Source organism: Carcharodon carcharias, chromosome 15, assembly GCF_017639515.1.
Source record: "Carcharodon carcharias isolate sCarCar2 chromosome 15, sCarCar2.pri, whole genome shotgun sequence".
Lineage (NCBI taxonomy): Eukaryota > Metazoa > Chordata > Chondrichthyes > Lamniformes > Lamnidae > Carcharodon > Carcharodon carcharias.
Window position 1 is genome coordinate 15,700,692 of NC_054481.1, and position 27,234 is coordinate 15,727,925.

Sequence of the window (27,234 nt, forward strand, 5' to 3'; positions counted from 1 at the left end):
GTAAACGTTTGACTCCAGTCTGGCTTATGAAGTGCAAGTACCCTCTATGAAAATACTCCTGTCATGGAGACGCAGTAGAGGCCCTAATAAGTCACTTGATTGCAGGAGGATGATGACAACATAGAGTGAGGACACTCCATAGATCTTCACATAGCCTCTGAGAGTGTCTGACTCCTGTTTGGCTGAGGGCAGCTCTCTCGCACTCTGTGATCAGGGTCATATCATAGAGACGCAGCCATGAAACTTTAGAACCATCTAATGCTTTGTCTGCCTTCAGCACTTGAGCCCTTCAGGAGGTGGAGCACAGCATCAGTGCTCACAGAGGCTGAAGAGATGGGGGCCAGCCCCTCAATAAAGGTGCTAAGAGCACATTGAGAGATTGAGAGAACTCTGTGATGCCTGCGCACTACATTCTGGCAGCAATGACAAGCCTCATCGAGGTGCAGGCGTCAGTAATGTTTCCAGGGAGCGTGAGGCTGGACCATCACTTTGGTCTGAAGGCTGCACAGAGCACAGGGAAGAGGCCCTGGACTGAGACACCTGCCTTTATCTTGTGCAGAAAGGTTTCACATCTGAGTGACATGAACACTGCTCATCAGAACAAGCAGCCATAGGCAGGGAGACATTCTTGGGAGTTTATTGACAATAGTGAACATTATGTATAAATGACTAACACCCGTGCCCAGGCTGCACAACTAATTCTCCTTAACTGACTTAATCCCGTCTTGTTACTCCCCAGATATCCACAGCGGAGGTGGAGGCAGCTTACTGACTGCAACACCCTGTCTGTGATGACTTTGGCGGGCGTCCTCTGGAGGGCTGAGACTTGGAGGGCCCCGGCCTGTGTGACAGCGGCACCCTACTCGGCCTGTGGAGCTGGAGCTGCTGAGGTCACAGGAAGAGGGGATTTGGATGGGCCGGACACTCCCCGAGTCACCTGGATGGATGGCCCCGGAGTGTGCACCTGCTGATCCTCCTCCCTCTGGGTGCCCGAGGGCACCAGGCAGACTCCTTGAGGAGCTGGAGTGAGATTGAGCTGCCCATCACCCCTCTCGCATACACAATGTTGGAGGCCAACTATAGCATCAGCGATGGAGATGAGCCCATGAAACAGTGCGGGAACAAAGTCCTGGACCAGGGTCTCCATGGTGGCCACTATCCTACCAGTGTTGACCTTGGTGCGTTGACATGCCGGCGCTATCACCTGGGACTGAAGGCGGACGGAGTCCTCCATCATGCCTCACAATCTGAGGAGTGCAGTGGACATCCCTTCCTGATGTTCCCAGCAACTGTGACATGCCCGAGTCCAGAGGCTCCTCATCTGACTTGGACTCAGCAAAGTTCTGGCCTCCAGCAGTCCTCCGAGTGCCGGGGACCTGGGAACTCCCTGCCTCCGCCTGCAGTGGATCAGATAGTGCGATGTGCTCACCAGGTTGTGATCCCAGGGCTACTCTAAAGCTAGGTCCCTCCGAGGTGTGTGTCTCTGCGCTGGTGGAGGATATGGGTGAGCGCTGTGATGGGGCTTCAGGGAGGGTGCCTCCAGATTCCTCTTCAGAGGTTTTTTCAGGGTTTGACTGGCGGCCCTGGGCCATGGACTCTGTCAGCTGTTTGGCAGATGTGCCTGTGAAAGCAAGGGGAGATAATTAGTGCATGGCAGTGGCCTGTGAAACAGGACACGTCACTCACAGCATGGTTGTCTGATGTTGCACTGCTGGACCCTCACTTGGTAGAGCAGCACTGACCTCACCATCAGCACAGGACTGGTCCAGATCCTCGTCGGCCAGCTGGATGGCTCTGTTTTCAAGGTCCATGAGGACCTTGATTTCCGGCATTCCACCACCAGTCTGTGACCACTCTCTCTTGTTGTGTGCCAGCTTGGCCTGCATGGATAGAGATGGAGAGAGTGTAAGCAGGGTACCTGCCAGGCCAGATGACAAGTATGCCTGGCGTGTGTGGGTGGTGAATGGCCTCATGGATGGGATGAGGACAATGAAGGTGAGTGTGTGTGTGAGTGAATGGTGATGACTCTTGAACTGGCAGTGAGTGAGATCCCTGTGGATGTGTGATGGGTTTGTGAGTGTGTGAGTTGACAGTGATGAGAAGAGTAACTTACCCTGGTGGAATGGATGAGATCGTTCATCCTCTTGCGGCACTGGGTGGCTGTTCTCTTTTGCAGGGCGTTGGCACTGACCACCGCTACCACCGCCTCCCAAGCCGGGTTAGTGCTGTTGCTGCCCATCCTGCGGCCAGAGCAGGGGTAGAGGACATCCCGGCAAGCCTCCACAGCGTCCAAAGGTTGTCCGGGAGACGCGTCGCTGAACCTGGGGGTCTACAGTCGTCTTCAGCTTCAGGGCCCTGTCTTCCGTGCAGCAGTGGGGAGCCAGGAGACCTGAGATGCGTGCTTGCCGCTGGACTTTAAAGATGGCGCCTGGGGTTGATGCAGCAGTGGGGTGATGGGGGGGGGGGTGGTGGGGGTGCGCGAATGAGAGGCTGCCCACCATGGAAACGACGTGTTTCCCAGGAGTGTATAAATAACGAGGCAGTTTCCGGACGATATGTGAAAACCCGACATTGTGGCTGTTTTACCCGCCTGCTACCGCACTTAGAAATTTCAGGGCTTAAAACTTCCAATAATTGGAGCAGTTGATCATTGTGAGGAAGAATATTTTGAACACCCAATTAAGTCATTATGGGTTTAGATTGGTTTAGATCAAACCAGCGTTGATAAACTCGGATCATTTTTTTGTCTCCCAGCAACCTTGTCATCACAATTTCATTCCAGTCGCCCACTCATCATCTTCAAATATTATTGAGGTACATCCAGGAAAGATTTATCACTCTGGGGTCTTTGCACCTGATCTTCACACATTTTAATTTAAACATTATTTCTTTCGGGGAGAAGAAAATTAGTTTATGTTCAAACTTTATTAAGGCTGCCATCAATTATGGATTACTCACATGGGGAAATCTTTATCAAGAATGTTAAAACCACTCTCAAGAAATCATTTTGTGGTCTTAGTCATTTGCAATCTTTCTTGTTTTTATTCCCAGCCTTATTTAACCCAACGGCTGTCCTTTGTCCCCCTTCACTGCTCCAGACTAATCTGCACAACTTCGTATCTTCATTTGAAGCAGTTAATTAATTTTTTTATACATTTCTCCTGCTTTATGTCTAATTTACCACTCTCCATTTTAATTTTCCACTCTCTTGGCATTCAATGTCCCTTCAATAACATTTTAATGACTGCAACAGTTATTGAATAATTGAATTTCAATTACTAGATATGTCCCATAGCTTGTGGTGTACCTGCACACTGGTACATATACATCCTGTTGGAGCACAGTTGACTTCATGTACTGCAGCTGATGTACATCTTGTTACGGCGCCGGTCCCCCTTTCCTGCACGTGCCTCATATCATAGCATCATAGAATGTATGGAAGCTATTCGGTCTATCGTAACTGCACAGGTTCGTGGGTAGTGTTATCCAAATAGCTTCACTGTCTGTTCTTTCCCCTAAATCTGTCAAAACAAAGAAACCTCCCTTCAAGTATCTAACCGATTCCATGTTGAAAGTTAGTTTTGAAACTGCTTCCACTCCAGGTCACAACTTGCTGCAGGAAAAACATTTCCTCATGTCACCTCTTGCCCTCTTGCTTTCATTTTGGTAAGCGAACGTCAAGTATTCTGGCCGCATGACCAGTCCAACTATATTGACCGTCTCAATACAGTGTGCACCCTTGGCATGCCAGTGCAGGTGAGCACTTCAGTGTCTGTCATGTTGACCCACCATCTTCTATGGGGGGTGGGGGGGTGGGGCTTGAGTCTGGGGTGCGCTCCCGTGGTGGTCAAAGGAAGCGCGACAAGGACACTGAAAGTCTCACTTTGGGCTTTTGATATCGACTTCGAGTCCTGGACGAAGGTCGCCTGGGATCGCTGCAGCCGGTGCAACCAAATGTAAAATGGTGCGGCCTCCTTCGATAGCAAACGCATTTCAGAGGCAGAGAGAACAAAACAAGGTGAGGAAGTCTCGAGCCAGCAATTTGCCCAAAACGCAATCGTCTGCAGTATCCTATCTTACTTGCAACAGAACCTTCCGGGTGCAGATCAGCCTCAGCAGTCACTTACACATCCACAAGAACCCGACCAAACACCCCCGATGACGAACAGGGGTCACCTTCACCTCAAAAGGATGAACAAGATTGCTTTGCTAATTACCTTAAACCAGCATCTTCTGGTTAACTAGCTTTCTGCATCTGAAAACTGCAGTTGCACAATGACCTACCCACCCCCCTTGCCATGTACCTACACCACATGGACTGCAGTGGTTCAAGAAGGCAGCTTTCCACCACCATCTCAAGGGCAATTATGGATGGGCAATAAATGCTGGGCCCAGCCAGCGAAGCCCACAACCCATGACTGAATTTCTTTTTAATGTGCTGTCCTCTCCTATATTGGTCAGCATGGGGTACACAGTAATGATTTTGGAGTCTCCTTTGCAAGGTTCAACATCTATCCCTGGACCAATGCAGAAAATAGAATCATTCTTTTAGCAGCGCAAAAATAAAATTTGTATCTTTGTAAGCACACGTGCTTCATTATATGTCTTTCTGTGACAGTTTTTGGATTCCGCACAAATAACATGCACCTCGGGTCAAGAGGGTATCTCTGGTCGTCTAGGAGGACCGACATGGAGCAAATGCACACTGGCAGCTTTCAGGGAACCTGGGGCCAGATTTTCCCACATATGAGACAATCCGGCTTGTCTACCCACCTGCATCTCCAGCATGCCATGAGGTGCGATTTCCACCTCTTAAAGACCCTAGAAATGGGTCGGCCACCTAATTAGTGGCCAAGGCAGGGTGGGGTGGCGGAGTGGGGAGGGTGGGGGGGGGGTTTGGTGGTTGCCGGGGACAGGAATGGAGGTGGGACACCAGGGAAGTGGGCCAGATTGTGGCTTGAATTGGCAGGCCTTCCTGTGGCTGCCATCAGTGCCTGGTCTTAAAGCAATTCGAGGATTTTCATCTTCAAAGAGGAGAGAGCTGGGACCGAGATAGGATAGGGAATGGGTGATTATTGAAATTTCATCACTGCCCAATAGTTTTTTTTCTCTAAACTCTCACCTCCTTTGTATTAAAAAAGACCTGTTCCTGTGCTGCTGCTCCCTGTCCCCGCCAGGTTGCAGCTGGTCAGGTTCAGAGAGTTCCAAATGGCCGCCCTTCCTCACAAAAAGCTCGTTAATTCCAAAGGCGGGTTATTGACGAGCTCCCTAATGATCTCAGCACGTCCAATGAACAGGGCAGGCAATTTCACCTTACCACCTCCCCGCTCCCAGCTTTCTCCCCACCCTCGGAAAATCATCAGAGTCGGGAACAGGAGGCGGCAGACCGGTACGAAGTCCGCCGACGCCATTTTTGTTTTTGCTATCCCTCCTCCCTTCCATTGCAATTCGGGATGGGAAACTCCAGCCCCTGCGCCATCTACCCACGTGACATAGCTCTGATGGTCACATGCAACCTGATGCAAAGGGTTGCACCTGTCCGGAAATTCCATTCCATTGGTGGGAGGAGCCCATGCGCTTCGTGGGCATTAACAGTGAGTTTTATCCATGGTTGGGGATCCGGACACTGGGAATGAATGAAGAGCCTTCTACCGTTAATCGTTGTCATCTTTAGAAAAAATGGTCAAGTCCCCGACCCTGACATAGGAAGTATCACCGGCCTCATGTGCACTGCTAACAAATGCCATTCATGGCAGCCTGGAAGAACCCAATGTTGTGACCCAGAAGTAAATAACAATTCGAACCAGTGCTCTTATTTCCCAGTTTTTACTGGTGTTCCATTTTCAGGTATACAAAACCAGTTCGGACCAGTATTCTTATCTCCCAGTTTTTACCGTTCATTCATTCTGGCACCCATTCCTCCTTGGACAGAAAATCCGCGCTCCATAATTAATCAGGGGGACCAATTGGCTAGACAGCGAGCGTGTGGTTCAGAATAACGCCAACAGCACAGGGTTCAATCACCGTTCTGGCTGAGGCAGACTTGGGGCCTGCCTCTTTGCCTTGCCCCATAGTAAACATAGGATCATAGGAACAGGAGAAGGCCATTCAGCCCATCAAGCATGCTCCGCCATTCAATATGATCATGGCTGATTGAACACTTCAATGCCTTTTACCCACACTATTCCCATAACCCTTTATGTTATTATTAATCCGAAATCTATCAATCTCTACCTTAGACATAATCAATGACAGAACTTCCACGGTCCTCTGGGGTAGAGAATTCCAAAGGTTCACAGCCCTCTGAGTAAAGACATTTCTCCTCATCTCGGTCATAAGTGGCTTCCCCCTTATTTTGAAATTGTGTCCCCTGGTTCTGGACTCCCCAACCAGGGGAAACATCTTACCTGCATCTACCTTGTCTATTCCTTTAAGAATTTTGTAGGTTTCAATGTGGTCACCTCTCATTCTTCGAAACGCTAGAGAATACAGGCCCAGCTTCCCCAATCTCTCTTCATAACATAGTCTGGTAAACCTTCGTTGCACTATCTCTATAGCAATAATATCCTTTCTGAGCTAAGGGGACCAAAACTACACACAGTACTCCAGGTGCGGTCTAACCAAACTTCCATAAAATTGGAGCAAAACTTCACTACTCCTGTACTCAAATCCTCTTATGATAAAGGCTAACATTCTATTAGCCTTCCTAATCACCTGCTGCAACTGCATATTAGCTTTCAGTGGCTTATGGACAAGGACACCCAGGTCCCTTTGTACATCTACACTTTCTAATCACTTACCATTTAGGAAATACTCTGCACATCTGTTCCTTCCACCAAAGTGGATAACCTCACATTTTTCCACATTATATTCTATCTGCCATGTTCTTGCCCACTCACTAAGTCTGTCCAAATCCTCCTGGAGCCGCTTTACATCTTCCTCACAACACACGTTCCTGCCTAGTTTTGTATCATCCGCGAACTTGGAAGTCAGGGCACAAGAAATGGTTCAGCAACCCTCAAATAATCAGAGGTGCTGCCTAGAGAAGAAGATAAATAATCAGGCAATAATGCATTACTGTCAGTTACAAAAATCATACACACTAAAGGTTCAGTAACACATTATAATCCCTTGATGGTGCCAATACTGGGACCAACTGAAGGTCTTCTCAAAGCCACAAACTTCATTCATAAACGTCATTGGTGTTCCAAATGTGATCCTACCATTTGTCTCAGTGCAAAAGTGTAGACAGAAGTTGCCTTGGAAACTGTCACACCACGTTGATTTCCTTTTGATTCCCGACTTCACTGACTTTTGTGTTTGCCAGGACAGACATAGCGCTGACTGCTGTCAATTTACTGAAGGAAAGCAGCTTAAAGTTTTGAAAATCAGAGGGCTTAAGCTGCTATCCTTTCCTAAACTGACAACAATTCCTTTTTCAAGCCTTCGAATATATTTTCATTCAAGTGTTTCATATTTTCACAATGATCCAATTCACTCAACTCTTGCCAATTGGCTTGAACATGTTGACTGTAAACCCACTGGGGCCAGAATTTGTTGTAGTGACGGATATGAATCATCACCAGAGTGTTCTTGCTTCCACTCCAGTGATGAGTCACCTTCATCAGCGCATCAAGTTCCTCTACACTCATATCAACCGCCCCTCCAGATGATTGAAATAATTTTAACCACAGTACCAAGAGTTTGTATGCCTCTGTTAACTTGATAGTCAGTGACAGCTTAGTTTAGTAACTGGCAGAAACACCCTTACCGAGCAAGCCAAATGAAGATTAGACCTTTGCCAGCCAAGTGAGGGATTAGGCATCAAGCCAGCAAAAATCCTTGTTTGAGCTATGCAACCATCAGCCAGAATGAAATAAGCAGGGTCTGGCTTTAACAGATTAAATGCCAGTTTGGCACGAGGGACAATGGTAAATCAAAGTCTTTATATTACTTCAGTGATGTGATTCTTTTGTCAAAACTCTAACTGCCTTTGCAGCTGACAATGCCAGGCAATTAATCACTTTGAAAGCTATACAAATCTATTGTGGTACTGAAATAAATAGTGATCACAGTCTTTTACGAGGTAAATTGATCTCCAATCTGTAAAGTGGCAAACCCTGTAAACGCTAGAAATACCAATACGAAATGAAGTACTGTGGCATGAAAGAAAGGCATATAATGAGAAATTAAAACTAGACTGTTGAATGTGTTGCAACAGTCAATGACTCAGAAATGCGTATAGCACCTTTCCCAATCTCAGGACATCCCAAAGGGCATTACAGACAAAGAGGTACTTTTGAAGTGTAGTCTCTGTTGGAGCGTAGGAAATGTGGCACTCAATTCATGCACAGCAAACTCCTGAAAAGGGTAATGAAATAAGTGACCAAATAATCTTATTCAGTGATGTTGGTTGAGGCACTGGGGAGAACTTCCCTGCGCTTCTTCAAATAGTGGCATGAGGTGGAATTTTGCCCTCATTGGGCCGGACGGCGAACGGGCCGGGGAGCGGTCGTGAAGCTGACTGCCGCCCGCAATCGGGCCCCGACAGGGCCAAATAACGGACAGTCAGCGTGAAATGCGGGCTGTGGTGCTCAGCGCTGCCGGGGTGGGAGCGGCAGGAGCACAAGCGCGGAAGTGTGCGCATGCACAGGGGTGCGCGCAGTGAAAGCTCCCTGAGGCACAGAGCCGCCTCAGGGAGCTGAAGATTTTTAACAATAAAAATAAAGATTTTAAAAATAATGAAAGCACGTCCTCTCCTGTGACTCTGTCACACGAACAGGGACGTTTTAAACATGAGCGCTAAAATTTTTCAATTTTTTTTAAATCACTGGTCAAAAACTCATCCCGGCCCGTGGCTGAGGTTTCGCCAAAAATGCATAGGCCGCTTGGCCTTTTGGCCCGCCCACCAACCGAGCAGTTGGACGGGCAGCGAAAAGTTTGAGTCAATTAGTGGATTAAGGTCCTTAATAGGGCCGCTTAATTGTCGGCATGTGGCTGCCGGCTCCCGCGCTTGCCCGCCGACCGAAATACCGCGGGAGTGTGCGATGGCGTCGGGACACTCGCCCGACATCGTCGCGCGTCGTCTTAAGCTCGGTCGGGTCGGTCGCGTGCCTGCCCGACGAGAGAAAAATTGTGCCCACGAGACCTGACATCCACCTTAGAGTGGCCGATGGAGCCTCAGTTTGATGTCTGAAAGACGCACCTCCGACAGTGTGGCACTCTCTCAGCAATGCTTTGCTTCCTACGTTCCTACATACATTAGTAATGCGTTAATGGGTAATGCTAAATAAGGGAATAAAAGTCGCGGTCAATGATCAGACACAAACTGGAAAAGATAAAATGAAACTGGCCACCACAGAGATAGCTGTAAGGAAATACAAAGAAGATAAAGCACATAGCAAATAAATAAATCTGGACTCATGTACCTAAGATTAGCTCCAATGATATGGGCTGCATAGTTTAAATATAGGAAGAACATTTTGACAAAATAGGTTTGAAGAGTTTTGATAGAGTAAATAAGGCGAATTTGTTTCCTCCGGTAGAAGAGACAGTAACCAAAGGAACAGATTTAAGGTAATTGGCAATAGAACCAGGGGCGAGAAGCAACCTTTCCCTACACATCAAGTTATTATAATTGGATTGCACTGCATGATAGGGTGGTGGAAGCAGATTCAGTAACTAATTTCTAAAGGAAATGCATAAATACTTGAAGGAAAAAATATTGCAGGGCGTTGGGGAAAGAGCAGGAGTGTTGGAATATAACTCTTTCACAGAGCCAGCACAGGCACGAGTTAAATTGCCTCCTTCTGTAGGTGCTGCAATTTTCTGCAGCTCAATGAAATGGTAAACAACAGCTAACAAAGTTTAAATGGAAACAGACACTAAATTCTTGTTTTAAAATGTACTTTTCTGCGGCATTCTCTAAGCCTTGAATTAACGCTAAATGATCTCTTGGAAGGTCCAGACACAGGTGGCCATGTCAGTGCCTGCGGTGAAGAGGCACATTTCTCATTGTGAAGTAGATGCTGGAATTTAACATTGGGGAATTCATCTTATATCACACTCCCCACAGTCTCCAGTGCAAGTGGAAATGTAACCTGCATTAAATTCCAGTCATGTCACTACATCTATTAATAATGGAGCTACAGTTTATGAGGCCTGAAGCCTTTGTGCAGTTACAGGTCATCGATTTATTTCATTTGAGCTTGGCTGCCTTTCCTCAGTTTTCTCTAAAACCACTACAGGAACAAAACTTCTTCATATGTGGGGTGAGGAAATTCCTGACTGGAGAATGCTATAGAATGATGCTCATTGGCGGTTTTCAAATCCAAACTAAATAAATCAGATCCCTTCTAGTCGGATTAAGGATCAGATCCTTGAATACGATCCACCAAACTGCAGAAGGAATTTGATGTACTCAGTCAACATAAACTATTGGAACTTATCAGAGGGAATGTCAGGATAATGGTCAGAAGCATCAATCCTAGTCTTGAAAGTACAACAGAAATTTCCAGAACCTCCTGTAATAAAAATGGAATTTGTCTTATTCTATCACCATGTCACCATGTATTAAGAGGGCCAGAACCACTTAAGCCTTGTTAATGTCTTGTCAATTACATTGTTAAGCTTTGTTAATGTCAATTACATTATTAAGGCTAAGAGCACCTGGTGATGTGTATTAATTACTTTTGAGCACATATGAATAGGAGATAGCTGGGACACTGGGTTAAGTGGGAGGTGAGCTGTGAGATTGAACAAGACAATAAACTCTCTCAATAAAGAGAAGCTCTGTGTCTTGGTTTTGGCTTCACCAACTGGCTTGAATCCTATTAACAAGCCTCTCATAAGAGAAAGAATAAGCTCCCATCATATGCTTCCAAATCTGAAACTCGCAAACTAACATATTGATAAGAGACACTTTCCTGATTAATGAACAGTCCACCTTGAATTTGAGGAAACACTTGCTCAGTTGCCTGTCTGCAAGTGACACAGAGGCAACCCCCCATCAACCCACTACTGATTTATTTCAAATAGGCAACTGCAGTTCCTCCTTCTCTGTAAACCCTACATTTAATTAACAAGGTGACCGACAGCATCAGGCAGGATGAATCCTCAAAAGGACAATCATCTGCCTGAGATCAGCCAACAGTAATGAGCTGCTCAAAGTAGTCAGCTGCTACCGAGATGCTGATGCCAAGATCTCGGAAGAAGCAGCGGAGCTCGAGGGCCAAGTGCAAGAACAAGGAAGGGAAGAAACATCAGAATCCACTTTAATGTTTGGGGTGATCAACTTAACTCTAATTTTCTCCTCAGAGCAGGAAAGGTTAAGGGGAGATTTAATAGAGTCATTCTAAACCATGAGATGTTCTGGTGGAGTATATGGGGAGAAACCGTTTCCATTGGCGAGGCAACATTAACCAGAGGACACAGATTTATGGTAATTGGGGAACAGGCCAGAGAAAAGATGAGACCTTGTTTTTGACACAGCGAGTTGGTGTGATCTGGAATGCACTGCCTGAAAGGGCAGTGGAAGCAGTTTCATGATTAACTTTTCAAGGGAATTGGATAAATTATTGAAAAGGAGACAACTGCAGGCCCAGGAAAGAGCGGGGGAGTAGAACTAATTGGAGAGCTGCTGCTTCCAATTGTCAGCACCTTCAGTGCTATATGATTCTATGATCCTAATTATAAAATGATAGCTAATGTGTGAAATTATATTGTGGTAACTAATAAATCACCATTTACATTAATTCATAAGGAAATCCCAGAAGGATTATGCTTCCAAACCAATCAGTGCTTCAAGTGGATACCCTGTTCTAACCCTCATGAGCTTAACAGTGTTTCAGAGCTGCAGTAAGAGACTGGGGAGAGTTCTAATCAGAATAATTTTGGACCTGTAATCAGAAGGACATAACCACTGTCAAAAAGATTGAATCCTGCATGCAGTGCCAAGACTGGTAATGGTTGACCATGATGAAGCCAACAACAATCAGTTCATCCAACCGCCTAGTGCAAATGAGCAACAGGAGTTCCTACTTCAGCACCAATTCAGCAAAGAATCCTAAATGAATTCCCTTACGTTTAGACTAATCTGGACGAGGTAGCTCCAGTAAGGTACTGTTAGGCAGACTGCTGCCAAACAAAGTAAGCATGTTAAAAGATTCATGTGCTAAGTACACCCTCATTTAATTTAATATGCTGCTTTTACTCTGCTGTCAAACTCAAACTGGCAGACTTAAATTTTACACTCTTTTTATCTCAATATCAAGATTACTTCTGATCTGAATAAACAGCCTGCAACTCCACCCCAACTCTGTAACTGTGATGTTCAATGACCATAGAGCTTAATAATCACCAGTTTCTCTTCACGCCTCTGGTGTTCAATTCTTTCTTTCCTTCCATATCTTTGTTGTGGTTTTCTCATTCCTATTTCATTGTTTCCCAATATTTTCTTTGCTTTTCTCAGTTGTCAATACTTTACTCTCCTTCAATAATGATGTAGTCTCCAGCAGGGTGGTGGGGGGGTGGTGTTTGGCTGGGGGTGTGGCCCAGGAAGTGAAGGCAGGTTTGGCTGCGTGCAGGGAGCTAATTCCCCTAAATGTTTCCGATGTTGGGTGCCTTAATCAGGCACTGAGTGCTTGACAACAAAAGACTCACCCCCACCCCCCCTCCCTGCCCTGTGCCCCAAGCAAACCCCATGTGGGGTTTGTTTTCTGTGCTCCCCGCATTGGAGACCCCACCCATCACAGGGTTGCTAACAGCAGTGGTGGGATGAGGCCCTTTAGTGGACATTATTTGCCCACTTAAGGGCCTCAAATGGTGGCAGGGAGAGAAGGCTGTCACCGGACCTTCCCACCATGGACTTAATCGGGGCAGACGTAAAATGGCTGCAGGGTCCCTACTCGATTAAATGCCTGAAACCACCACCAAACTCGCTGCGGGCGGGGGTGGAGGGGGGGTGGTGGGCATTAAATTCGGCCCAATGTTTCAGGCCTACAGCCTTTTGTCAGAACTTATCGAAAGACCTGCTCTTGTCCTTCTTTAACTGCTTCCTGAGAAAATGGTTCAAATAATCTAGCTGTCGTAGTATGGAGAATCCTGTTACTTTTGCGTTGAGACTGCTGCTTCTGATAACCGGGACAAGCTGGATCCGAAACTCCAGTCAAGTTTAAGGTTTGCCACTATTACACTTATCTGCTGCAATCACACTTAAATAGCTTACAACGTGGTCCACACATCATAACCTTACTTTCGCTCTTGTTAGGGAGGCTGACTGACCTGCTATGTCTTTCCATCATTTTCTTTTTGTCTTCCAAATAAAGCTACCAACTCCCTCAAGACAAAACAATATCTAATGCCCTATTTAAACCATTCCTTCCAATCTTGCTATCTAACTCTTTAGCTGGGATATATAAATCCCACAACATTTTATCTATTTACTTCACCAATTTAAACACTTGTACCTTCTCCCATTAATCTTTTTGGCAGCAGTAATAAGATAGATGACAGTAACGAGGCAGGAGTCTGTTGCAATTGTGCAATGGATACTGCCGAGAGACATTTACCCACTCTTAACAGAACTCTAATGCAAACACCCCATCAATAATAATTCAGTCAATGCAAAACAACTCCGACAAATACTGATTTATTATTCATAGATGTAAACAATGGCTCAGCGTCTGATCAGGACAATCCTTATGGCCGAGAGGGATCAAAAAGCAAATGAGATATATGAAATATATATACTCGGTAATGATAATATATAGGAAATGAAATGAGTAACACTGAACCTATTAACTGATAATTGTTGCTGTGACTGGTGTATTCTCCATACACCATCAACTTCCCAGTGTGACTTTGTTACATAAAACACACGGAATTAACAATTTTATTATGAAGCATCTGAAAACATTAACGCTTTGCGCATCTGGTAGATGCCATGTTCTCAGCTGTATTTTCTGACAAAGTTAGCTTGGGGCTGAAATTCCTCCCTTGAATAATGTTGCTCAGCACAAAGAAAAGGTGTCCTGGTTTATCTTCACTGTGACTTCTTCCAAAAAAAAGGTGTCTAAAGTAGTGGACAGGGAAAATGTCCATGGATGTTATTTACATGGACTTCCAGAAGGCATTTGATAAAGTCCCTCATAAGGGACCATTACCTAAAGATGTTCATGAATTGAAGACAGATTATTGATTGGTTAGGAAATTGGCTGAGTGGCAGGAGATAAAGGGAGGAATCTTCCCTTCCTTTACGTTTTTCTGGCATCGAGTTTGAATGCGGGTTCGGACACCAAGGGTGCTGGCTGCCTGAACAACGCCAAGATGTTTGCGGAGGTAGCCAATGAAGAAGCCTCCTCTGGGTGCACCATCCAAAATAAGGACTGTGGGCAGACCAGGGAAGCAGGAGGAGGCCCAATGCAAGGGCCTGGGAGGTGCCCTCTGAAACACGATGAAAATTTTAAAATAAAGGATGCCGACAGCTGCCATGCACATCAAGGTGGAGGAGGATCTCCTCCATAGGATACCCTGCAGCCATGGCTATGGCCTGATGATTGAAGTGGCTTTGGGGGAGGTGGGTGGAAGTTGGGGTGGGGGGGGTGGGGTGGGGGGGGTGTGGTTTGGTGGGGTGGCGGGGGGTGGCGGTAATTTAAAGGAAGCGTTGATAGACCCCTGGCTGCTGCTAGGAGGCTGCTTCCACTGACCTGCTGGGCTCCAGCCTCATCAAAGGCCTGTGCACCAACGCCAATGGCTCCATAGTCATGTTCCCAAATGGCCCCTTAATAGGCCTAATTGACTACCCTCCACTGCCAGGTAACCTCACTCACTTTGATCCCACCTCTGAGCACTTTGCTCGGAGGCAGCAAGGGGTTGGATAGTTGAATGGACGTGCAAATGTACAAAGTGTCCTCTGGGCCCCACCTCCACAAGCTGCCTCCAGAGGGCCGGGAGGATTCAGCCCAGAAAGTAGGGCCAATGGCCAGATATTTTAATTGATTATTATCGTCTTGCAAGGATCTCTGTTGGTTTCTCAATCATTCACCATATTTATTAATGATTTAGTTGATAGGGTAAAAAGCCAGTAACACAAAGATAAGCAGCATTGTAAATGGTCAGGAATAGCGCCACTACTCGCAGAGATGCAGTCAGGAAACATTGAGCTCTGCCAATTTCCTCGTACAATTTTCCAAGGATGCTTTCTCCCGATCTCTGGTGGTGACCCGTGACTCACTGCCAGTGGTAACACGACTCCAACCAGTTTTAGATGGGTCTGGGAGGCTGGGAGGTAGGGCAGGCAGGTCAGTCTCCAAGTTCTGTAAAATTGATCCTTCAGTGTGGGCAGCATTTAGTGCCCTTGCTGAGAAAGCACTTAAGAGTCAACAACATTGCTGTGGGTCTGGAGTCACATGTAGGCCAGACCAGGTAAGGATGGCAGAGTTCCAGGTGGGTTTTTATGACAACTGGCGATGGTCTCATGGTCATCATCAGACATTTAAAGTCCAGATTTTATTGGATTCAAATTCCACCAGATGCTGTGGTGGGATTTGAATCCAGGTCCCCATTACCCTGAATCTTCTGGAATACCAGTCCAGTGACAATAGCAATATACCACCACCTACCCCTATAAACTGTTAGACTCAAGAAGGGGAATTTTAAGAGGAAAGACAGTGGTAATATCACTAGACATGTATTCCAGAGGCCCATGCTAATGCACTGGTGACCCAGGTTCAAGTCCCACCACAGCAGCTGGTGGAATTTAAATTCAATTTTAAAAGATGTCATATAGTCTCAGTAATGGTAACTGTGAAACTATCAATGATGGACATTAAAAAAAAACCCATCTGATTCACTAATTTTCCTTTAGGGAAGGAAATCTTCTGATATTGCCTGGTCTGGCCTACGTGTGACTCCAGACCCACAGAAGTGTGGTTGACTCTTAACTGCTCTCAAGGGAAGGCGCTGGACAACAAATGCCAGCCTTGCCAGCAATGCCCACATCCCATGAACAAATAAAAAAAATTAAACCAAGGAAGAGCAGGAGGGGGAGTGTTAACTTTTCAAAATTCTGAACCTGACCCCAACCAGCCTTAAACAGGTGGGACAGGTGAGTAACACACAAAGCCTGGTAGAAGTTTGGAACTCTCGTCTGCAAATTGTCAATTGTTAATTTTTAAACTTTGAGTAACCAAAATCTATCAATCTAAGTTAGTAAGAGCAAAAGCGGGTATATGGAGTTAGATCACACATCAGCCATCATCTCACAGAATGACAGAATAGGCTGAAGGGGCCCATGTTGCATATTGGTAATTTAAATATGTTAATGAGATTGCATGCACCAGGTTTTAATGAACTTCTGCACTTAATGACTGTGGACTGGGTTTTCCAAAGCTTGGAGAAGCTGGTGGCTGAAGGAAGACGAATAGTCAGATCCAGCAGGTAACAACTTTTCCATCACTGTTTGTTGGCCTGGGGGAAAAGCATTTCCCCTCCCCCAGAGCCAACTCAAGCTAACCTGTCATGATCAAATCCCTCCCCAATGCGTGCAGTCCAATGCGCTCCTGATCGCCAGACTGCCATGGAATCGCCCCCATACTCACCTCGATCTCCCCGCCCCTCAACCTGGCTTGCTCCACACCATCCTCACCTCACTGTAAATATTGGGGTCAACGTACTTCAGCCTGAAACTTACGACCTGAACCAGACACAAAACTGCAAAAACATTTTCTGCTTTGGAGCCTTATCACCATAATTTGAGAAGCCGCTTAGCTGCGCACAATCAAACTGTCCCAGAAACCAAATGTAGCTCATCTTAATCTAACCGTACAGGGTAATATATCTTACTACTTGTTTCTGCCTCAAGCCAGGAGCTGCTTCACAGGACACTATTTGATGATAAGCTCTAAATGAGAAATACTCTTTTCCTATCACATACAACGTAAAGCGAGTAAGTCTGATCTCTGTTATCTGATGTATTTCCTCTGGCTCCATCACCAAATATGTCTTACTGCCAAAAGGTAGTAAGTGCAATGTCACAGTGCGACCCAATTCTTACTGAAGATAATCGGAATTCCTGCAATTGGATTCCACTACCAACCCCATTCTCTAAACATTGATTTCCTCATCCAAAATCTTTCCATCTCGTTTCCTAAAAAGGGACATAACCTATGGAGAAATGTCAGAGATGTGGGCCAGAGAAATTTGGAATGATCCATCTTTGGGCAGGGCAGAGATAAGAAAATAAGAATCTTAATGAGGTAAATTAATTATTTTTTCTGAAAACTGTATCAGCTAAAGTGATGTGGACATGGTAATAAATATATAAAATCAGATATTATGTTCATTTGCCATAGCATGCAAAGTCTTGTGGATAATGAAATGTCAGGCACTAGATATATTACAGATCTAATTCATATTTATCATGCAAGTGGGTAGAACAGTCTGGTTCATTTTAGTCAAACCTGTCCCCAACAATTGCCCTATTTGTGCTTTAAGCAATGCACTAAACTATTGAAGCCAACAGCAGGTGAAAAATGCTAACTCAGTAACACACTCAGGGTTACAGAACTCATGGTAGTAACATACCTCAGTGCACTGCAACATAACCACACGTAGGGTAGTTACTGGCCACGAACCTCCTTCCATAAATTACACTAGTTTTACTTTTTAAAAGTATGATTTACAAGCTGAATTTTATGGGTCAATGCAATGATTTAACATTGCAAACCCAGAAATCAATAAAGATTGGTCAGATACATGTCAACTTTACTCAGAATAAAGCCCAAGAGAACGTCATTCCTTTTCCTTTAAGTGACTATGGTGTATGTTTCTCTTTGGTCACTGATGGGGGCAGTGGTCTAGTGGTTTTGTCACTGGACTAGTAATCCAGAAACTCAGGGTAATGATCTGGGTTGAATCCCACCATAGCAGATGGTGGGCTTTGAATTCAATAAAGAAAAATCCAGAACTAAGAGTCTAATGATGATATAAAAAAGCCATCTGTTTCACTGATGTCCTTTAAGGAAGGAAATCTGCTGTCCTCACCTACATGTGATTCCAGATTCACAGCAATGTATGTGGTTGACTCTTAAATGGCCTGGGATGGGCAATAAATGTTGCCCTCGCCAGCAATGCCCATGTCCCATGACTAAAAACAAAACCACTCACATTAAAGGCTGGCAGAAAATATGCCCACATAGGGCATAATTAAACTCATTGAAAATAACATGGCATTATTGTCAATGATGGATTTTGCTTCCAAGACAGAAAGTTCTGGGTTCTTAGAAGGACAAAACCATAAATCCTACAACCCTGGTTAAATGGGGCAAGGTCCAACAAACCTTTATCTCCCCCCACTTTGAAGTTGAATTTGGAAAGCAGTCTTGTATCTTCTTTCAAATCATTCTGTGCTTATTCAGCATGAAACTGCTTCCCAAGAGCAAATAGGGATGTGTTATTGTGACTGTACAAGGCATTGGTGAGACCGCACCTGGAGTACTGTGCACAGTTTTGGTCCCCTTACTTGAGGACGGATGTAGTTGCACTGGAGGCGGTTCAGAGGAGGTTCACTAGATTGATTCCAGCGATACGGGGCTCGTCTTACAAGGAGAAATTGAGCAGTTTAGGCCTATACTCGCTAGAGTTTAGAAGGGTGAGAGGAGATCTAATTGAACTATATAAGATGCTAAAGGGGATAGACAAAGTAGACATGGAACAGGTGTTTCCCCTTCTGGGGCATTCTAGAATGAGAGGCCATAGTTTTAGGCTAAGGGGTGGTACATTTAAATCAGAGATGAGGAGGAATTATTTTTCTCAAAGGGTCGTGTATCTGTGGAATTCACTACCTCAGAGTGCAGTGGATGCCAGGACGCTGAATAAATTTAAGGAGGAGATAGACAGGTTTTTAATTAGTAATGGGTTGAAAGGTTATGGGGAGAGGGCGGGAAATTGGAGTTGAAGCTGAAATGAGATCAGCCATAGGCGTAATGAATGGCGGGGCAGGCTCGAGGGGCTGAATTGCCTACTCCTGCTCCTGGTTCTTATGTTCTTAAATGTATCTTTTAATTAACCTTATGTCTGACACTAATCAGGTCCTCTTATTCCCTGGCACCAAGGGACTGACTTACACAATGTCTACTGGTCCATTCTGGGCACAGCACTCAGTTTGAATGGAACTGACCATCTCACACTACAGTTCAGTGCTCACAGTCTCTGTTTGTATCGCACACAAGAAAATAGTCTTCCACCCCATCGATCTGTTTTTGTGCTATGAGCTGAATTGAATGTTCTTGAATTTAAGCTTCTGATGGACTCAGAAGAATGCTTGACAAAAGATGGCCTCATTAAGATGATAGAAATAGAAGATTCCCCCTAGGCCTCAGCATGTGATATCTTTAGCAACTATGTCAGTCAGGACAGGACATCCTACAGTGGCTCTGCTGCCAGTCAGCATTGAAACAGATCTTCCCACATCTAAATCAATGCCTACAGACAAGGCCTTACTGAGGTGGATTTAATTTACACTAGCATCAGTTCACAATAAATAACCCAGATGATCCATAAGAGAATGGCGGTTAATCAGAATTATTTTAAATGAAACACTGGGAGCTTGGGCATTTTGGGGAAACCCAGGATTCACCCAAACCGAGTGAGATGAGAGTTGACAAGGTATTTGTGAAAAACCCTTTAATCTACTGTGTTTAAAGAAGAATAGCAAAAGGATGGGATAGGCAGAGTGTAGCATGGGTGCAGTCTGTGGCTACAATTGTGAAGAGAGTTCATTAAGAATCATGAAGGAGGAAAGACTGGTGGAGGACAAACAAGTCTCTCTACTGCATTCGCTGCTCCCAATGCGGTTTCTTCTACATTGGAGAGACCAACCGCAGACTGGGTGACCGCTTTGCGGAACACCTTCGGTCTGTCCACAAGCATGACCCAGACCTCCCTGTCGCTTGCCATTTCAACACTTCACCCTGCTCTCTTGCCCACATGTCTGTCCTTGGCCTGCTGCAATGTTCCAGTGAAGCTCAACGCAAACTGGAGGAACAGCACCTCATCTTCCGACTAGGCACTTTACAGCCTTCCAGACTGAATATTGAGTTCAACAACTTTAGATCATGAACTGTCTCCTCCATCCCCACCCCCTTTCCAATCCCTCTTTTTCCAATAATTTATATATATTTTTCTTTTCCCACCTGTTTCCATTAGTTTTAAATGTATTTCCATCCATTGTTTTATCTCTACTTTTTAGCCTATTTCGATCCATTCCCCCACCCCACCCCCACTAGAGCTATCTGTCCCTTGCTTGTCCTGCTTTCTACCCTTAATGTCACCATTAGTACATTTCTTAGCTAATATCACCACCGTCAACACCTCTTTGTCCTTTTGTCTATGACATCTTTTGGCAATCTCCACCTATCACTGGCCCTCTATCCAGCTCTGTCCCACCCCACCTTAAACCAGCTTATATTTCACCTCTCCTCTATTTTTCCTTAGTTCTGTTGAAGAGTCGTACGGACTCGAAACGTTAACTGTGTTCCTCTCCGCAGATGCTGTCAGACCTGCTAAGTTTTTCCAGGTATTTTTGTTTTTGTCTCTCGTTCTCATTGCCAGACTGAGGGATTATAGTAAAGGTACGTGTTGTGCTTTTGTTACACTCATCATTATTTCGAGATGTGCAGGGATCTGTATCACCCCTCTGTTTACAATTTTTTTTAAAAAATCAGTGCTGAAATGTTGATTGGCTTCATTCTTCATTCAAGTCCCTGAGGACGCTGAAAGGTAGGAAGACCTTTGCGAAAATGTTCCATAATTTCCTCAGCGTTTGCCACAATCTTGAAGATTCCAGTTAAACCACAAGGCAGATAAATACTGTTTTACATTGGTAATATTCAGATCGCTTCTCACTTCTCAGAGGCCTGGATAGAGAAACAGAAAAGACTGGAAATACTCAGCAGGGCAGGCAACATCTACAGAAAGAGAAACAGACTTAACATTTTCTGGCCAATGACTTTTTGTTAGAACTGGAAAAAGTTAGGGATGTAGTAGATTTTAAGGAAGTACTGAGGCAGTGAAGGTGGGGGGGGGTGGTGGAAGGGAATATCAAAAGGGAAAGTCTGTGATATGGTGGAAGGCAGGAGAGTTTAAATGACAAAGGTAATGATGGTGTAACCTTGGACAAATTGGGGGTGTGGTAATGGGACAAGAAAAGAAACAAAAGTTGGCTCGACATGAGCAATAAATGACAACAGAATCGTAAGCAGCAGCTGCAGTCTGAAAAAACAGGGCAGTGGTTACCATCTGAAATTTCTGAGCTCAGTGTTGAGTCTGGAAAACTATAAAGTGCCTAATTGAAAGAAAAGGCTGCATCCATGGTATTTTTTTTTTTTTAATTTTTTCTTGGAATATGAGCATCCTCAACATTGGTTGCCCATCCCTACTTGCCCTTGAAACTGAGTGGCTTGCTGTGCCATTTCAGAGGGCAGGTAAGAGTCAACCACATGGCTGTGGGTCTGGAGTCACATGTATACCAGGCCAGGTAAGGAGGGCAGATTTCCTTCCCTAAAGGGCATTAAGTGAACCAGGTGGGATTTTAAGACAATCTGGTAGCTTCATGAATATTAATGAGAAATATGAACTAGTTGAATTAAAATTCCTCTAACTGCTACAATGGGATTTGAATTTACATCTCTGGAGCATGAGCCCAAGCCTATGGATTACTAGCCTGATAACAATATCACAAAAATAGCCATTAACAAATAACAAGCAAGGCTTTGCAGTAGTACCAATGGGAGTATCAGCTGCAAAACTACAACAATTGAACTGCCCTCATATTTTATGCTTCTTCCATACAATGAACAGAAGGAAAAGATAGCTTCTCAAAATCTAGATGTTTGAACCAACAATTATTTTTCTCTATCTAATTTCCCTATTTTTCACCTCCTCGCATTACTCAGGCACATCCTTGTGGTGTTGATGGCTGTTTTTATAATGGGAGGGGAGCTCCACAATTGTAATCTTCTGACTGCTCAGCATCAGCTAATGAATATTAAGGAGAGCAGAGTATTAAATGAGGTCCAATTACATTTTTTGATTCTTTCTGTGGTAACCTTTCATCTCTGGACCAAAATGTGAATGTTTTGCATATCAGGTAGGAATCCAATTATACATTCATCCCATTTCATTGGGCTGTACTATGATGGCGCAATGCAGTGATATTTCAATGGGATGTATTATTATGCCACCCTTAACATGTACATCTACATGTACTGCTATGGCCTAATGAACTAATTGAATTTCTTTATGCTGTGGACAGCCTGCAGCCACAATCCTGAGTGTTACAGAAAACAGCAATCACTGTGTTTATTTGTTGCTTATATGTGTTAACCTGATAGGTGCTGAGTTAAAAATTGAGTTCATTTGCTTGCCTGAAAGCAAATTGCACTCAGATCAGACAGAAAATATAAACATTTCTCTGTTGCACTGCAGTGTTCCATGGACCTTGTCTTAATTAACTGCATGATGCACAATGCGATATTCCACAGTGTATGCCAATTAACCAACTAGCCCTTGTCCAGCGTAGTCCATCTGTTCCTTTGAATTCAGTGCCTCAGCGGCACAACATTGTAACAATCACTGAGCCAGAGAGCACCAGAAGGGAGGACACACTCCAAAGATCCCCACGTGATCAGTCTCCAGTTCCAGGAAGGATTGACAGGGAGCAGGAGACAGAAAAGCAAATCAGGGAGTTAGTCAACTTGGACCACTCTCTCATTCCTTACTCAGTTAAGCAGGTGGTCTTACAGACTGTGTTCTTTCTACATATAACAATGGGGTTTGAAAAGAATGTAAATCACACAAAGAAACTCCAGTGACCGTTGCCTTCAACACAGGGTTATTGTGATGCTCTTATTCAAAGCAGTCACTCGTTCTAAACTATAATACTCCATGTTTAGTTCTGTAGCCAATCACTGGGGGTGATAATGTTATATGATTTTGGGAACATATCTTTCATTGTATCCAAAGTACTTGTCTTGTTAAAGCTAACTGATTTAGCAGTGGCTCTGTGTTATTTACTACTCTACTTTCAGGGTACAGAGATCAATATTTTACTTCAACTTGACACTGCCATTTCCTACCTGTTGTATTATCTGTAAATATCTTTAAACAGCTAGCAACTACTTAGCTAGGAACTAATGTGTTACATGTAAGTGTTCCAGCAGGCTATAGTTCACAGCTAAACTAGAGTCCCATGTGAAGTATTACAGAACCAATTCAATCCTGTCCTTCTATTGAACCAGAGGGCCTGGCAAAATTAAGCATAAAGAGTTTCTGATTTTTCCAAGCTTAAAGTGTGATTATTAACAAAATCTGGGAACCAAAAGACAACAAGAACATATAGCGGTAACTGTACCAGTTTCAAGGATTTAAGTCAGTCTGAAGAGCACTCCATCTTCTCACTGCATCAGCTCCACTGAGCCTTGCGTTCAATACAACTCTCAATGAGTTTGTTTTACATCCAAACCAGAAACAGGCAATTATTTCATTTTTGTTCCCCCTCCTGTCTGATTGGAACCAACTCACATCAAGTTACGATCCTCTCAGAACCAACAGATCTCCACTGTCTAACTCTTTGTGTGAGAAGCTTGACAGCGATGGGCAGATAACTGGCAGATGGAATTTAACCCTGAAAAGTGTGAGGTGATACACTTTGGTAGGAGTAATTTGACAAGGAAGTATTCAATGAACGGCATGGCACTAGGAAGTTCTGAGGAACAAAGGGACCTTGGCGTGTGTGTCCATAGATCTCTGAAGGCAGAGGAGCATGTTAGTGGGGTGGTGAAAAAGGCATATGGGACACTTGCCTTTGTCAATCGAGACATAGATTACAAAAGTAGGGAATTCATGTTGGAGTTGTATAGAACCTTGGTGAGGCCACAGCTGGAGTACTGTGTGCAGTTCTGGTCGCCACATTATAGGAAGGATGTGATTGCACTGGAGGGGGTGCAGAGGAGATTCACCAGGATGTTGCCTGGGGTGAAACATTTAAGCTATAAAGAGAGGTTGGATAGACTTGGATTGCTTTTATTGGAGCAGAGAAGACTGAGGGGCGACCTGATCGAGGTGTACAAGATTATGAGGGACATGGACAGGGTGGATAGGGAGCAGCTGTTCCCCTTAGTTGAAGGGTCAGTCACGAGGGGCCATAAGTTCAAGGTGAGGGGCAGGAGGTTTAGGGGGGATATGAGAAAAAACTTTTTTACCCAGAGGATGGTGACAGTCTGGAATGCGCTGTCTGAGAGGTTGGTGGAGGCGGGTTGCCTCACATCCTTTAAAAAGTACCTGGATGAGCACTTGGCACGTCATAACATTCAAGGCTATGGGCCAAGTGCTGGTAAATGGGATTAGGTAGGTAATTCAGGTGTTTCTCACATGTCGGTGCAAACTCGATGGGCCGAAGGGCCTCTTCTATACTGAGAGATTCTGTGATTCAGTGAGTTTGGAAGGTATTTAATTATAAGAGGCATTGAAATTAAGCCCCATCCTTGTCTCACTAGTATCTGCACACCCACAATGTCCAGCTATCGGCTTCAGCTCACTGGGAGCACACTCACCTGAATCAAATCATTATGAGTTTAAGTACTACCTTAGAATTTGAGCCCACAATCTAGGTTGACACTTCAGTTCATATTGCATTCATTTGAAAGGACCACCTGCTGGATAGGATGTTAAACCAAGGCCCACACAAGTTAGATATATAAGATCACATGACACTATTCGAAGAAGGTCAGAGGAGTTCTCGCTAGTTTCTTGACCAACATTCGCCCCTCAAACAACACCACTAAAATAGAGGTGAATGGTTCATTCCCTCATGACTGTTTGTGGAACTTCTGGTGTGAGCAAATTAGCTTCTGTGTTTGGCTATTATACTGACTATGCTTCAAACGTAATTAATTGCCCATAAAACACTTTGGGGCATCCAGAGGACATGAAAGGTGCTATATAAATGCAACATTTTTTTTTAGTGGGGATGACAGGAGGCTGAATCCTGACTGAGGTTTCTCCTTCTGAATTTTGAACTTTGAAGCTTATTCTGGTGATCCTGAAACAATCCCAACTCGAATCAGCCAACCGAATGCAGAGCAGAAATCGAACACAGGGATTCAGGGAAGAAAGGAGATGCACGTAAAAGATAAGCACAGATATGGATAGGTACAAAGAGATCTAACACCTTTTCCTTCTCTATTAGGCAGTCCCTCGGGACCGAGGATAACTTGCTTCCTCTCCTGTTCGATGTGTTCTGAGATGTTTGATAAGTCCAACGTGCGATCTGCAGGCTCTGCCACACCTGGGGTTCGAAGGGTTATGCAGGGTTGTTTGGGGGTTTGTGCACCCCCTCTGATGCCTCGATTTTGCCTCTGGACATTCCCCTCGAAGCCTCTCGATGGGCTCAGCACCCTCCCGATGAGCCTCCTCCATTCGGGTCAGTCCCACGCCAGGGTCTCCCATGAGTCTGTGGGGATGTTTGACCTCTTCAGGGATGCTTTGGGGTCATTCCTGAAGCGTTTCCGCTCTCCTTCTGGGAGTCTCCCACGGCGACCGAGCTCAGGGCAGAGCAGTAGCTTCGGCAGGTCTGGTGTCAGGCACATGAACCTTAACATTTGCTTCGGGTCTCTGCTGTTTTTTTAAAACTTTTTCAGGAGATCAGACCCTTAGCTGTGTGTTAGATAGATTATAATGCAAACTGCGCCCCAGTTATTTCAGTAGAAATTCTCCCATTGCAAGAAGGCTTCAGCATTCTGTAATGAGGGGGCATGTCAGCTCCTAGATTGCAATGAAAGGATCAATGTTAACTGTACAGCTAGATTCTGATTATGGAGCCAATGAGCACATAAGCAGAAGAGCAGGAGCAAAAACAAAAAAATGGCGCTCATTGTATCGAAAGGAAACTTGTCCTCACTACCAGTAAGCTGATGGTCAGGACTGCACCAGGAATGTGTTCATTAACGTATGGTGCTGAACTTCCCTGGCCTACTGAGACGGGTTAGGAGACAGAGTCAAAGAGGCAGAGGCTACCGCCTGGCAGTGGTGGGTTTTCAATTAGCCCCATTGATGGGTCACTTGGGGGAAAGGTCATGGCGCTGCCAGGGATGTCCCGAAGGCAGATGGGTCCCCTGCTGAGGCCGGACTCCGGCGAGGAACTGGGAGGGTGACCTCCGAGCAACAGGAAGGAGGGAGGGAGGGGGGTCCCTCTCAGAGAGTCGTTTGACTTTGGAATTTTTGCCCACGGAGAGCGGTGGAGGCTGGGCCATTGAATATATTCACGGTTGAGTTATGACAGACTTTTGATCAGCAAGGGAGTCAAGGGTCATGGGGGCCAGACAGCAAAGTGGAGATGAGGCCACAGTCAGATCTGCCATCATCTTATCGAATGCCTGAGCAGGCTCAATGTTTCTTGTGGCCTTCTGATGTTTGTCAAACCAAGTCATTAGTGGAAACCGGAAGTGGTCAGAGGCCCGAAGATGATGCCTGGACATTCTAGTCAGCACCCCGCACCAAAGGAAGGGTATATTGGCCCTTGGAGTGGGAGCAGTGCAGGTTCAGCAGAACAATATTGAAGTTAAAAGGGTTAACTTATGAAGACAGGTTGCGTACAATTGGCTGGGTTGATTGAAAACTTCAAAACTGAGCTTGAGGGTTACAGAACCAAGACAGGTAAATGGGGTAAAGATACAGATCGGCCATGATCTAATTGAATGACGGAACAGACTTCAGGTGCTGAATGGTCTCTTCCTGCTCCATCGTTCCCTTCCTCAACCCCTCTCCACTATCAATTATCCACTGCTTCCAATACTTTAGACAATTTCTCATCCATTCCCAATTCTTGCTCTTGCTGCCTATCTGCTTTCAGCTGATGTGGTATTTCTATTTTGTGTAGGACTTTCTCACCGGCTTTTCAGAAGTCTGACCACACCAAACCTTTGGATGGTCTACTTTCCCCTTGGGATGATTTCCAATTCACATCCATACGGTCTACAATTCTGTAAACACAGGGATGCTTCTATTAAATAAAATCATCGATTGTGTGCAAGATGATCAAATAACAGGTTCGTATGGTAGCGGGGAAGAAGGGGTTTAAAAAAATCCCAAAATAAGATGAAAAAGAAGGAAAGAAAGAGCTTGGGGGTGGGGGTAGAGATGGTGGCAAAGTGATAATGTCACTGGGCTAGTAATCCA